Genomic DNA, 13,744 nt, shown 5'->3' with positions numbered 1-13,744 from the left:
GAACAGCGAAAATGTAGTAAGCTACAAATTTTTTTCGTTTCGTTATTTGGGGGGGGTGGAGGGGGGGGGGGGATTTCAGCGAGAAAAAGTTGCTAAAAGTCTCAAAATTGTGTGTAAAATTTTTTGGTAGTCACTAAGTGGTCATATTCTCAAACACTGTATGAAAACAGTGTGGATAATTTGCGCGCCGTGACATACACGATCTCAAGAAATAGTATTATACACAGTTTCTAACTTCAATACTTACTGTGTTAAACGTTAAATGAATTAATGAAGATCGCGCCTTACATTCAAGACGAGTAAACTTATGTTTAACTTAAGGCTTGCAGGAGTAACAAAAATTTTTGTTGTATAACTTTTATGAGTAAGATACAACAGCATTACAAATTTTTAAATTCAATAAATAATTATGTGAAATACTGAAAATCAATTTTTTTTTTTTTTTGCTTCTGGAAGCCGATTCGCCATAGTGAGTCCGGTATGTGACTACATGTCTAATGGGCAGTATGGTGTTAACCCGAAACTCTTGCTAAAGTAAATTCCACCGCTGCCGAACTCAAAAGGCATCTTGCGGCATTTCTAGATCGCAGATCCCGCCACCTCACATCAGTTACAAGCCTTCTCCATTTCGTTTCTATATTTTCCCTTGGGAAATTTAATTTCGACGATTAACATCGATTGGGGACTTTACGAGTAACGGAAATTGGAAATTTGTGGTAAGGTGTTATGGGACCAAACTGCTGAGGTCATTGGTCCCTAAGCCTACACACTACTTAATCTAACTTAAACTAACTTACACTATGGACAACGCACACACCCATTCCCGAGGGAGGGGACTCGAACCTCCGACGGGGGAGGGGGAAGGCCGCACGGACCGTGACAAGGCGCCCCCTAGACCGCACAGCTATGAGTAACGGCTGCTCCCTATACATAGTGCGCAGACAGTAAGACGGATATCACTGTTCACTCAATATTCAGTCGCAATGCACCCATCGTTCGCCTCAAATGTCTATAGGGGTCTACTCAAGCCTGATAAACAAAAGGAATTATCGTAGTCGCGTATCAACATGGCGAGTTTTTACGGACTGCCCTCAACAAATACGAACACAGTTGCCAGCGAACATTAATCAGTTTGAAGAGTATAAACATCCACCGAAAACTTCTAATACCAGTTCTGTTCAATTGTTTTCATTTGGTGGGACAACTTGTAGGCTCTCAATGTCATTTTATAGCTTACTATGTTTGTAATCTAAGAAGCGCTCACTCACGTATCTGTCTATGTATGTGTCTATTCGTTGCAGAACGGCTTCCTGTCGGCCGCGCCCCACGTTATAAGTGCGGGCGGCAGTCTGTTCTTCGGATGGCTCACCGATTTTGTGTTCCGGAAGGGCTACATATCCAAACTTCACGGATTTCGCATTATAAACGGAATGGGTAAGTTCAAGCCGATCGTTCATTGTTTTAGAAACCAAATATACCACAAGACAAACATAATTTTGTATGTTGCATTTAAACTCCGCTAAGTCGCGCGTGGCAAAACAAAATTGCTCGTATACGAATGAACTGTTTGGCAGCGATATATACTGATAAAATTCTCTCGAGCTTCCAGCTGCGTCAAGTGGTTTGCGCACTCTGATGCCATCGTATTTTTTGTATGATGGAGAGAATATTTGAACCAGACGGACGGCTAATGGGTCCCCTTAGCGACGGCTAAGGGGAGCCCATTAGCTCCATTTGCAGCCAACCTGTTTACGGAGCACTTTGACGACATCGTCCTGGACATGGCCCCTGCAGAGTCTAGTTGCTTTTAACGTTTCATCGACGACACGTTCGTTGTCTGGTGCCGTGGACTTGGAAAGATGGGAGAATTTTTGGATCACATCAAGGATATCCGTGGCAACATTAAATTCACCATGGGGGTAGAGACAGATGTACCTTGCTGTTCCTTGACGTCTTCATCCGCCATGAAGCAAATGGATATCTCAACCACAGTGTTTGCTGGAAACCCACCCACAACGGACCGATATCTGCACGCTATCAGCTATCACCATCCGTCACTGAATCGTTCTGTTCTGAGGACCTTGGTGCATCAAACGGAGGCCGTCTCAGAAGCTGAAAACCTGCCAAAGGTACCGAACTACTTACGGAAAGTATTAAAGCAAAACGGCCACAACTATTGCCAGATTTCTCAAGCCATCTTTCCGAACACACGTGAGCAGGAGGACCCCAAGAAGGACTCGAAGAAGCTTCCATTTTTGCCACTCTGTAGCTCAGTAACAGGAAAAATATCTGGCTCCTAAAGAGGCATAAGTTCGATTCGGTCATCAGGGTTCCAGCAAAAATTCGACAAGTCATGAGGCCTGTGAAAGACGACGTAGACCTCGGAACGCCAGGTGTATGTAAAATACCGTGTGGGTGTGGACAGTTTTATGTTAGACTGTGTGTACTACTGAACAGCGCTGTGTAGAACACGAGAGATGCTTTCGTCTTCGTCACCCTTACAAGAGTAGGCCGAAGTTGAAGAAATTAGTCGTGGAAAATCAGTACACAAAGAAATTAGATACAGTAGTACTAAGATACAGCAGTACTAAGATACAGCAATAACCATTAGCTCAGTAGGCAGTACAGTTGAAGAGGAGATCTCTGAAACGGCAATTACAGAAGTTAGAAAGAAAAACGTAGGTACAAAGAAGATAACAACGAAGAAACCATGGATAGCAGAAGAAATTCTTCAGTTGATCGATGAAAGAAGGAAGTACAAAAATGTTCAGGGAAATTCAGGGATTCAGAAATAGAAGTCGTTGAGGAATGAAATAAATAGGAAGTGCAGGGAAGCTAAGACGAAATGGCTGCATGAAAAATATAAAGAAATCGAAAGAGACATGATTTTCGGAAGGACAGACTCAGCATACAGGAAAGTCAAAACAACCTTCGGTGACATTAAAAGCAAGGGTGGTAACATTAAGAGTGCAACGGGAATTCCACTGCTAAATGCAGAGGAGAGTGTGAATAGGTGGAAAGAGTACACTGAAGGCCTCTGCAAGGGGGAAGATTTGTCGGATGTGATAGAAGAAAAAACAGGAGTCGATTTGGAAGAGACTGGTGATCCAGTATTAGAACCAGAATTTAAGAGAGCTTTTCAGCACTTAAGATCAAATGGCAGAAGGGATGGCTAACATTCCATCAGAATTCTAAAATCATTGGGGAAAGTGGCAACAAATGATTATTGGTTCAAATGGCTCTGAGCACTCTGGGACTTAAAATCTGTGGTCATCAGTCCCCTAGAACTTAGAACTACTTAAACCTAACTAACCTAAGGGCATCACACACATCCATGCCCAAGGCAGGATTCGAACCTGCGACCGCAGCGGTCACGCAGTTCCAGACTGAAGCGCCTAGAACCGCACGGCCACACCAGCCGGCAAATGATCATTCACATTGGTGTGTAGAACGTATGTGTCTGGCGACATAACATCTGACTTTCGAAAAAATATCATTCATACAATTCCGAACACTGCAAGTGATGACAAGTGCGACAATTATCGCGCAATGAACTCAACAGCTCATGCATCCACGTTGCTGACAACGATAATATAAAGAAGAATAGAAAAGAGAATTTAGGATGTGTTAGATAAAGATCAGATTGGCTTTAGGGAAGGTAAAGGAACCAGAGAGGCAATTCTGACGTTGCGGTTGATAATGGAAGCATAACTAAAGAAGAATCAGGACACGTTCATAGAATTTGCCGACCTGGAAAAGGCGTTCGACAAGTAAAATGGTGCAAAGTGTTCGAAATTCTGAGAAAAATAGGGGTAAACTATAGGGAGAGAGGGGTAATACGAGTCAAGAGGGAATAATAACGAAGTACACGGATTAAAAGGGGTGTAAGACAGGGATGTAGTCTTTCGCCCCTACTGTTCAATGTGTACATAGAAGAAGCAATGATAGAAATAAAAGACTGAGGAGTAGAATTAAAATTCAAGGTGAAAGGGTATCATTGATTCGATTCGTTGCTGACATTGCTATCCTGAGTGAAAGTGAAGAAGAATTACATGCTCTTCTGAATGGAATAAACAGCCTGAGTACAGAATATGGATTGATAGTAAATGGGAGAAAGAGGATTTTAAACCACTCGAGGTGGCCTGAAGGTCGAGCGAATTTTATCAAAAATTCTTCACTCCCTTTAGTGGCGACCTCCAGTGCTCATGACTCGCAGATAGTAGTCTTTTAATTTCTTATCCCACAATAGCGTGCAATTTTGTTCTTTAATTTATCTCTTGCGCTGTATATTCATTTTATTTCACTATGTTTTGCCGTTGGTTGACGTACTGACACACAGATTGTATATAAACATGTATCAGAAACTTTAGAGATTTATACTTTCCATCAAAACATCGCAAAAAGGTCATATGAACTTTCGTCTGAAAATTCTTCGTTAGATAGGTACGGCATGATTTATTATGCATGGCACAAAAATGATACGTTCACCTGACACATTTACATTTACAGAGCGTGGTCGAAGTGACCCCGTGATTCCATGTATCACCTGAATCTGCGTTCCATACTTTGCCACACGTTGAAGAAAACTCCTGATGTGTTGGGTATTTGGTCAGATCCCTTTTGGATACGCTTCCTCAGAACACCGACATTGGGTACAGCAATCGAATACGCCAATAAATTTATATGTCCCAGACTGTGTGCTGTCCCCCCTCCCCCACCAAAAAGAAATCTATTGGATTCAAATGTGGTGATCGGATAGCAGAACCCATTCTACCAATCCTTCGGAAACTGGTTATCGAGATGCAAACTAATTGTCTGCGGAGTACCATCGTGCATAAACGACATTCGGTCGATGACTCTAGGTTCATTATCGAGTAAATGAAGCACCTCATTTCTGAGAAACTGCAGTTACGTTTGTCCACAAAACGTTGTGAAAAGAAGAAGGGGCTAATGAGATGGTCACGAATAATTCCACCCCAAACGTTGAGGCTGAACCTCTGTTGGGTTCTGTCTTGTCGTACGTAATGAATGTTTTCATAAGCCCTGACGTGATTGTTATGATAAGTGCAGATCCCACCCCGTGAAAAGCCAGCCTCACCAGTGAATAGGGTACGTGCTTAGTACTGCACAAAAACAGCACACTGGAATAACGCGTGTTGACAGAAGGTCACTTTTGTCTCAAATCCTACCTCAACTATTCCTTGCACTCGTTGAAGGTGATAAATATTCTTAACATTTTGCTTTTATTGGAAAAAGTAGCGCAAATTGTGACTTGTTATTCTATTACTTTGTATGAGTTTCACTCGGTTGAAACTTTTTTGTACTAGTTCAAATGCACCATTATCCGCTTAAAAGGATTGAGTTTTCTTAACTTGCGTCACAAAGGAAACTGGACTATTACTCACTCATTCCAAAATACATTTTTAAATGTCGACTGTAGCGTGTCATTCAGTGGGGCTCCATAACTAAAAGTACGAAACTTGTAATTCCGCAGGGTTGTGGAAGAGAGACATTTTTCTTATAAAACCTTCTTCTCTGTCAAGAACAGCGTTCCCGAAACAGTGTTGTGCACAGCGTTGGTGTTCCACGGAAAGTGAGCAAGTGCTCCGCGAAAAGCTTATCGACTTTTTTTAAAAAATTTTGTTATGATTTCTTTGTTGTTAGTTATGATTTAAAATAGACGTAATCACTGAATAAACAAGTTTTTATCATTTTTTAAGTTAAGTTTCTTTAACCTTCACAACAAACAAGGGATTCTGTCAAAGTACCAGGATTCTTAAAGTGTTTCCTCAGAGGAAAAGTTTGGGAATCGCTGCTCTAGAGTTTTAACGAATTCATTCGTCACTCCTAGAAATATCGATGTCACATCTATGATTAAAAATCGTTTACTGCGTATACCCTGTACGTTATATTTCTTATGTTTTTTCTGTTTCACATTTCTGTGGTCCATCTTTAATGCTACTGCAGGTCTAGGTGGCAACCAAAGCTACAGGTAAATATTCCTTTAACACCTGCATGCATATAACTAATATCTCTGAAAGAGCACAAATATCATTATTTGATGAAAGAGAAGTCCTAACCGTAAAGTAAAAATATGTTTCTTTTGGAGACTATCTTCCACAGTAATGTTAATGAAAATTATTATTTTGCTTTACCAATCCTAAGTTTACCTCAAATTAAGAAAATATTTTAACAGACGGTTTTCGCTTTGTTGATAAAAAGTCAACAGAAGTGATTCTATAAACATTCTGAATAAATAATCCTTTTTGGTATTTCGGTTACAATTAAAAATAGCTTTATCTCAGAATACGCTGTTTTCTACTAGATAATATATCGTTTGTTACTGTTTTCGACATGTCCTGATTTTTTAAACTCTGAACCGAATGCGATAGCATTTAAATACGCTGATGGTTGCTGTGAAATCAGATTTAATGCCTATCATTTAGTATAATTGTTCTACAATTCATATAGTAGGATTGTTGGTTGCAGTAGACCTCACAACAATTTTCTACATCACTGCATATTTAGACTGCCATGCACTTTCACATCTTTTTCCTCTTCAGCAGTACGCAATAAATCTTTTTGTGTCTTATTTTTCTCCTCAGTTGGAGATATGTGCATCGGGGATTATGTCCATGTTTCTACCTGAAGTCTTATAGGGGCAGCACTCGATGATGCTCTCTGGCGAACAAAGTACGCAGTTAGCTCTACTCTCTAGCAGTCGCTTTGCAACGCTGATCCTAGATTCGGTGTAGCATATGTTCTTCCTTCCCATTGACCTTTCAATACATAATGAAGAAGGTAAAAAACATATTTCTATACACCTTCCCTGTGTGCCGCATGACTGGAAAGAGAACTGCCCTCTGGTCTTGACGGACTATGCAACCCATATCCTTCTGCAGAACGAAACTATCACTCTGCAACGGACTGTGCGCTGATACGAAACTTCCTGGCAGATTAACACTGTGTGCCTTCACAGAATCTCTCCTGCAGACTTTGCAGAACTAGCACTCCTGGAAGAAAGGGTATAGCTCTCCTGCCGAGCTTGCAGAACTAGCACTCCTGGAAGAAAGGATATCCTTTCTCCCAGGAGTGCTAGTTCTGCAAGGTCTGCAGGAGAGCTTCTGTGAAGTTTGGAAGGTTGGAGACGAGGTACTTCCGGAATTAAAGCTGTGAGGAGGTGTCATGAGTCATGCTTGGGTAGCTCAGACGGTAGAGCACTTGCCCACGAAAAGCTAAGGTCCCGAGTTTGAGTCTCAGTCCAGTACACAGTTTTAATCTGCGAGGAAGTTTCATTTCCTTCTGATATTCAAGGGCACTTTGAACTTCAGAAACTACATCACTGAAAGGCAAACACTCATTTCATTACTATTGTTAAAAACAGTATTAACAAGCTTCTGTGAACCCTCCTCATTACTACCACGACCTATTAACTTCGCCACCTTGATTGTTTGCTAAGATCACCTACCACGTGACACACTTGCCCTGTGTTTCAGTTTACAAAACATTTAAGAACCATCTATTACCTAGAAATTGAACTACAAGTATGATTTGATAAGTCTTGTTTTGTGAAGAACTCATCTTACTTTTCGACATCGTCTGTTTTGAGGAATATTCACTAGGTTCAGCGATCCTCCAGCTTTTTCGTCCCGTCGGAAAAATAGATTCTGTCAAACTGTGCGAAGTTCTCGATGACTGCAACTATCACTTCTTCTTTTTATAAAAATTTCTTCCCAGCAAGCCAAAGTTTCAAATCAGGCAACAGGAAGAAGTTACTTGGGGCTAAGTCTGTTGCGTAGGATGGATGACGAACCAATTCAAAGCCCAGTTCATGCACTTTCGCCATTGTAATCTTAAACAAAGAGTATTTCATCTCAGATTCAAGAGGAGCAAAAACCTAGCTGACAAACAAAAACTGAACGAAGCGAAAATGACCTGCAGAGCACTGATGACTGGTGCAGGCTCTGGCAGTTGGCCTTGAAAGTAAATAATTGTAACATATTGCGCACACATAGGAAAAGAAATTCACTACTGTACAGCTACACTACTGATGACAGCGTCTACCGTAAAATATCTAGGCGTAATTATCCAGAGCGATCTTAAGTGGAATGACCAGATAGAACACATAGTTGGAAAAGCAGTCACAAGACTCAGATCAATCGGAAGAATCTTATGGAAATGTAAGTCAGCCACGAAAGAAGTGGCTTATAAGGTGCTTGTTCGCCCGATCTTTGAGTATCGTTCATCTATCTGGATCCCTATCAGGTAGGACCGATAGATACAACGAAGAGCTGCGCGTTTCGTCACGGTATCGTTTAGCTGGCGAGAGAGCGTTACGGAGATGCTAAACAAACTCCACTGGCAGACGTTACAAGAGAGGCGTTGTGCATCACAGAGAGCTTTACTATTGGAATTTCGGGTCAGCACTTTTCAGGAGGACTCAGACAACATACATACATCTCGCTTCTTGACCACAAGGACAAAATTCGAGAAATTAGACCCCATACAGAGGCTTACCGACTATCATTTTCCCCACGCAGTATTCGCGAGTGGAACAGGGTTGGAGGGATCAGATAGTGGTACCGAAAGTACCCACCGCCACACACCATTAGGTGGCTTGCGGAGTATGATGTAGATGTAGATGTCATCGCTGATGTGTGGGATGGTGCATTATCCTTTGAAAGAGCACCTGTTTGCGTGCCAGCTGTTGTCTTTTATCAGCCAATGTTAAGTTTCAAACGATCCAACAAATGAAACATAATAGGATCCACTTATGGTTCTCCCTTCTTCCAGATAGTCTATGAAGATTATTCCTTGAGAATCCCAAAAAACAGTGGCCATCACCTTACCAGCTGACAAGATGGTCTTTCCTTCTTCGGTGCACTTTGACCATTCTATGTCCATTGTTCTGACCCTGGTGAATAACGATGTATCCAGATCTCCTCAACAGTCACAAATCGGTGCAAAAAGCTTTGCGGATTGCGATCCATAACTCTACCCTATTATATTTCATTGTTGGATCGTTTGAAACTTGCATTGGCTGAAAAAATACAACAGCTGGCACGCAAAAAACTGTTCTTTCAAAAGATAATGCACTACTCCACACATCATTGTGTTGAAATGTTGTACCTGATGCGTTCTTGGTCGACTGTTGGCAATCGCGCCGCCTACCTTGCACACAGATTCTGCAGAACCAGTTCTGTGTGGGCGATATTAAGCGTTCGCTCACTTGAGGTGCCTACAGCCTCAGCAATCTTATGTATTTTTATTTATTGATCTTGCATTACCATATAATGGATTTTGTATATGGTTCAGCTTGCGGTGACCACGTTTAAATTCGTTAATCCAAAAGTTAATGGTCTTCAATGATGGTGCAGAGTCCGCGTGATCTTCATCCAATTATGTTTTGATTTGCCCAACCTTTCAATAGGAAATGCTTAATAACATCCCAAAACTCCGTATTCTCCATTTCCAAACGCAGTCGACACACTGACCAATGTAGACGGCTGTCAAGAATGAACTGTACGGTATACATTGTTGAAATTCGTTACACAACCCTCAGAATAGTCAAGTTTACCAACCGCGAAGGTACAACAATAATGTTCCATTCTTTCATAGAAATTTACCAGACTTATCAAATCACAGTTATAGTGACGCGCGATATTTGCGAGCTGAGCGCTTCATACGATTTTAAATGCTGTCGCAACTTCATGTGACTGGCCGGTGTGACCGAGTGTTTCAATGCGCTTCAGTCCGGAACCGCTGCTGCTACAGTCGCAGGTTCGAATCCTGCCTCGGGCATGGATGTATGTGATGTCCTTAGGTTAGTTAGATTTAAGTAGTTCTAAGTCTAGGGGACTGATGACCTCAGATTTTAAGTCCCATAGTGCATAGAGCCATTTGAACCATTTTGAACGAACTTTATGTGACTACAGCTCGTCATTTGATGCGATTAAGTAGTCGAGACAAAGGTTTATTTCTCTGTCATCGATGTAGACATTTCATCATCTTCTGACTGATGAGAAATGGATCATACTGTTGTTAAGTGGCCCAAAGCAATCATCACTAAATACTGCAGGCGACGATAAGACTGAAATCGGCTTTTTGCAGGTACTCTGGTGCCGACAGCGACGCTGATCGTGGTCTCGCAGGTGGGCTGCAACGCGCCTGTGATCGTGACTGTGCTGGCAATCAACGGCTTCTTCATGTCCACCCACTGCTCGGGGCCCTACATGAACATGCATGTCATCGCACCCAACTACTCCGGGACGGTTGTCGGCATTGTCAACACATTCGCCAACCTGACAGGGATCGTCGTCCCGTATATTGTCGGCGCCTTCACCAGCGCCAATGTACGTCATCATTTCTCTAGTTATGTAACTAACATGTAGTCTAAGTAAACACACACGCACATACACAGGTACAGGCTGACAATTATTGAACTATACAAAAAAAAAAAAACTAAATTATTTACAAACTACGATGTGCACACACTTTATTCAACATGTAAATATCGCTACAGATATTCGGATTTAGGTTATGACATATTCGATATGTCTGCCATCATTGGTTATGATGTGGCACAGACAAATAATGAAATACTGCATGACCCGCTGACGTATCGGAACATCGATGCTGTCGATGACCTGAATAGGTGTTTTCAGATCAGCAGTGGTTTTAGGGTTGTTGCTGTACACCTTGTCTTTAATACATCCCTACAGAAAGGAGTCGCATGTGTTCAGATGCGAAGAATGTGGCGACCAATCGAGGCCCGTGCCAGTTGCTTCTGGATACCATAGAGCCAGAATGAGGTTCCCAAAGTGCTCTTCTAGGACACCAAACGCTCTCCTGCTTTGATGGGGTCGAGCTCCGTCTTGCAAGAAACCACATCTTGTCGAAATCAGGGTAACTTTGGATAATGGGGATGAAATCATCTTTCAAAACCTTCACATACTGTTCGGTAGTCACTGTGCCATCAAGAAATATCGCACCGATTGTTCCGTGACTGGACATTGCACACCACACAGTCACCTGTTGAGGGTGAAGAGACTTCTTGATCACGAAATGAGAATTCTCAGTCTCTCAAATGCGCCAATTTTGTTTATTTATGAATCTATCCAAAACGAAAGTCGCTTCGTCGCCAAACCAAACCATACTAATTCCCATCACGCCCCACGGCCAACCGTGCAGTTTAAACGTTCTAATGCAAACCGTTCCAAAATTATGACGATTTTATTTTATATAGTTCAATAACTGTCACCCAGTACATACGCACGCATGCATACGGAACACGTGCAGGCAAAGATATCTTTTTTTCAGGCGATTACCACTTGAGCTCGTTAACTGGCTCCTTAAATCGATGTAACGAACAGTTAAAAAGAAAGAAAGTAAACTCTTTGTTATTTCAAACATAAATGCCACAGCTGTTAATACATTTATCCCACTGTCATACAAGACGGTCAATCATGACAGAAAAATGTTTGCGGTTGCCTGCAGAACCATGATCGTACCCACGTGTGCACGTCTTCGCACGAAACAAATCGACAGCAACGAATATCTTTCTTCAGGGCACCAAAAACGTGGAAATCGCATGGAGAGAGATCGTGACTGTGTGGAGGGCTTCCCAGCGAAACTTCTGCGGCGGCGTCGAAACAACCTTGGCAGGAGAGCATTACCCAGCAATAAAATGCCGTCCGTCAACATTTCTGGGCGTTTGGACTCGACGGCGCGCTTCAGTTTTTGCAAGGTGGCCATGTACCGCTGCGCACATCAACAGACAGCATCATTCTGTTGTAGGATAATGTCCGAACACATGGTGTCGTGGATGTTTCGACTTCACTGTGGAAGTTTCTGTGGGAAGACCTTACACATCCTCCATACAGTCCCGATCTCTCCCATGCGATTTCCATATTTTTGGAGCCCTGAAGAAAGACATTTGTGGCCGTCAATTTACTTTGGACGAAGAGCACCACGCCTGTGTAACAATCATGGTCTGGCGGGCTATGACAGACATTTTTACACCAAGGCATTGATCATCTTCTCTCACAATGGGATAAATGTACAGGGTGACAATGAACTATATGAAATAAAATCGTTATAACTTCAGAACGGTTTGCGTTAGGACGTTCAAACTGCATGGTTGGCCGCGGGGCATGATGGGAATTAGTATGCGCATGTGGATGAGAAGAACCATGGACCTTGCCGTTGGTGGGGAGGCTTGCGTGCCTCAGCGATACAGATAGCCATACCGTAGGTACAACCACAACGGAGGGGTATCTGTTGAGAGGCCAGACAAACGTGTAGTTCCTGAAGAGGGGCAGCAGCCTTTTCAGTAGTTGCAGGGGTAACAGTCTGGATGATTGACTGATCTGGCCTTGTAACACTAATCAAAACGGCCTTGCTGTGCTGGTACTGCGAACGGCTGAAAGCAAGGGGAAACTACAGCCGTAATTTTTCCCGAGGGCATGCAGCTTTACTGTATGGTTTAATGATGATGGCGTCCTCTTGGGTAAAATATTCCAGAGGTAAAATAGTCCCCCATTCGGATCTCCGGGCGGGGACTACTCAGGAGGACGTCGTTATCAGGAGAAAGAAAACTGGCGTTATACTGATTGGAGCGTGGAATGTCAGATCCTTTAATCGAGCAGGTAGGTTAGAAAACTTAAAAATGGAAATGTATAAATTAAAGTTAGACATAGTAGGAATTAGTGAAGTTCGCTGGCAGGAGGAACAAGACTTTTGGTCAGGCAAATACAGGGTAATAAATACAAAATCAAATAGGGGTAATGCAGGAGTCGGTTTAATAAAGAATTAAAAAAATAGGAGTGCGGGTAAGCTACTATAAACAGCATAGTGAATGCATTATTGTGGCCAAGATAGACACGAAGCCCACGTCTACTACAGTAGTACAAGTTTATATGCCAACTAGCTCTGCAGATGACGAAGAAATTGAAGAAATGTATGATGAAATAAAAGAAATTATTCAGATAGTGAAGGGAGACGAAAATTTAATAGTCATGGGTGACTGGAATTCGATAGTAGGAAAAGGGAGAGAAGGAAACGTAGTAGGTGAATATGGATTGGGGGAGAGAAATGAAAGAGGAAATCGCCTGATAGAATTTTGCACAGAGCACAACTTAATAATAGCTAACACTTGGTTCAAGAATCATAAAAGAAGGTTGTATACATGGAAGAAGCCTGGAGATACTGACAGGTTTCAGATAGATTACATAATGGTAAGACAGAGATTTAGGAACCAGGTTTCAAATTGTAAGACTTTTCCAGGGGCACATGTGGACTCTGATCACAATCTATTGGTTATGAACTGTAGATTAAAACTGAAGAAACTGCAAAAAGGTGGCAATTTAAGGAGATGGGACCTGGATAAACTGTGTAAACCATAGGTTGTACAGAGTTTCAGGGAGAGCATAAGGGAACAATTGTCACAAATGGGGGAAAGAAATACAGTGGAAGAAGAATGAGTAGCTTTGAGAGATGAAGTAGTGAAGGCAGCAGAGGATCAAGTAGGTAAAAAGACGAGGGCTAGTAGAAATCCTTGGGTAACAGAAGAAATATTGAATTTAATTGATGAAAGGAGAAAATATAAAAATGCAGTAAATGAAGCAGGCAAAAAGGAATACAAACGTCTCAAAAATGAGATCGACGTTGAGTGCAAAATGGCTAAGCAGGGATGGCTAGAGAACAAATGTAAGGATGTAGAGGCTTATCTCACTAGGGGTAAGAT

General features: G+C 42.0%; 1 pseudogene; it reads left to right on the top strand.

Moving 5' to 3' along the window:
• The window catches only part of LOC126418685 (sialin-like), a 297,589-nt pseudogene that overhangs the window by 267,666 nt on the left and 16,179 nt on the right, over positions 1-13,744 (top strand).

The sequence above is a fragment of the Schistocerca serialis genome, chromosome 1, assembly GCF_023864345.2.
Source record: "Schistocerca serialis cubense isolate TAMUIC-IGC-003099 chromosome 1, iqSchSeri2.2, whole genome shotgun sequence".
NCBI lineage: Eukaryota > Metazoa > Arthropoda > Insecta > Orthoptera > Acrididae > Schistocerca > Schistocerca serialis.
This window is presented reverse-complemented; position numbering and strand designations above follow the sequence as displayed.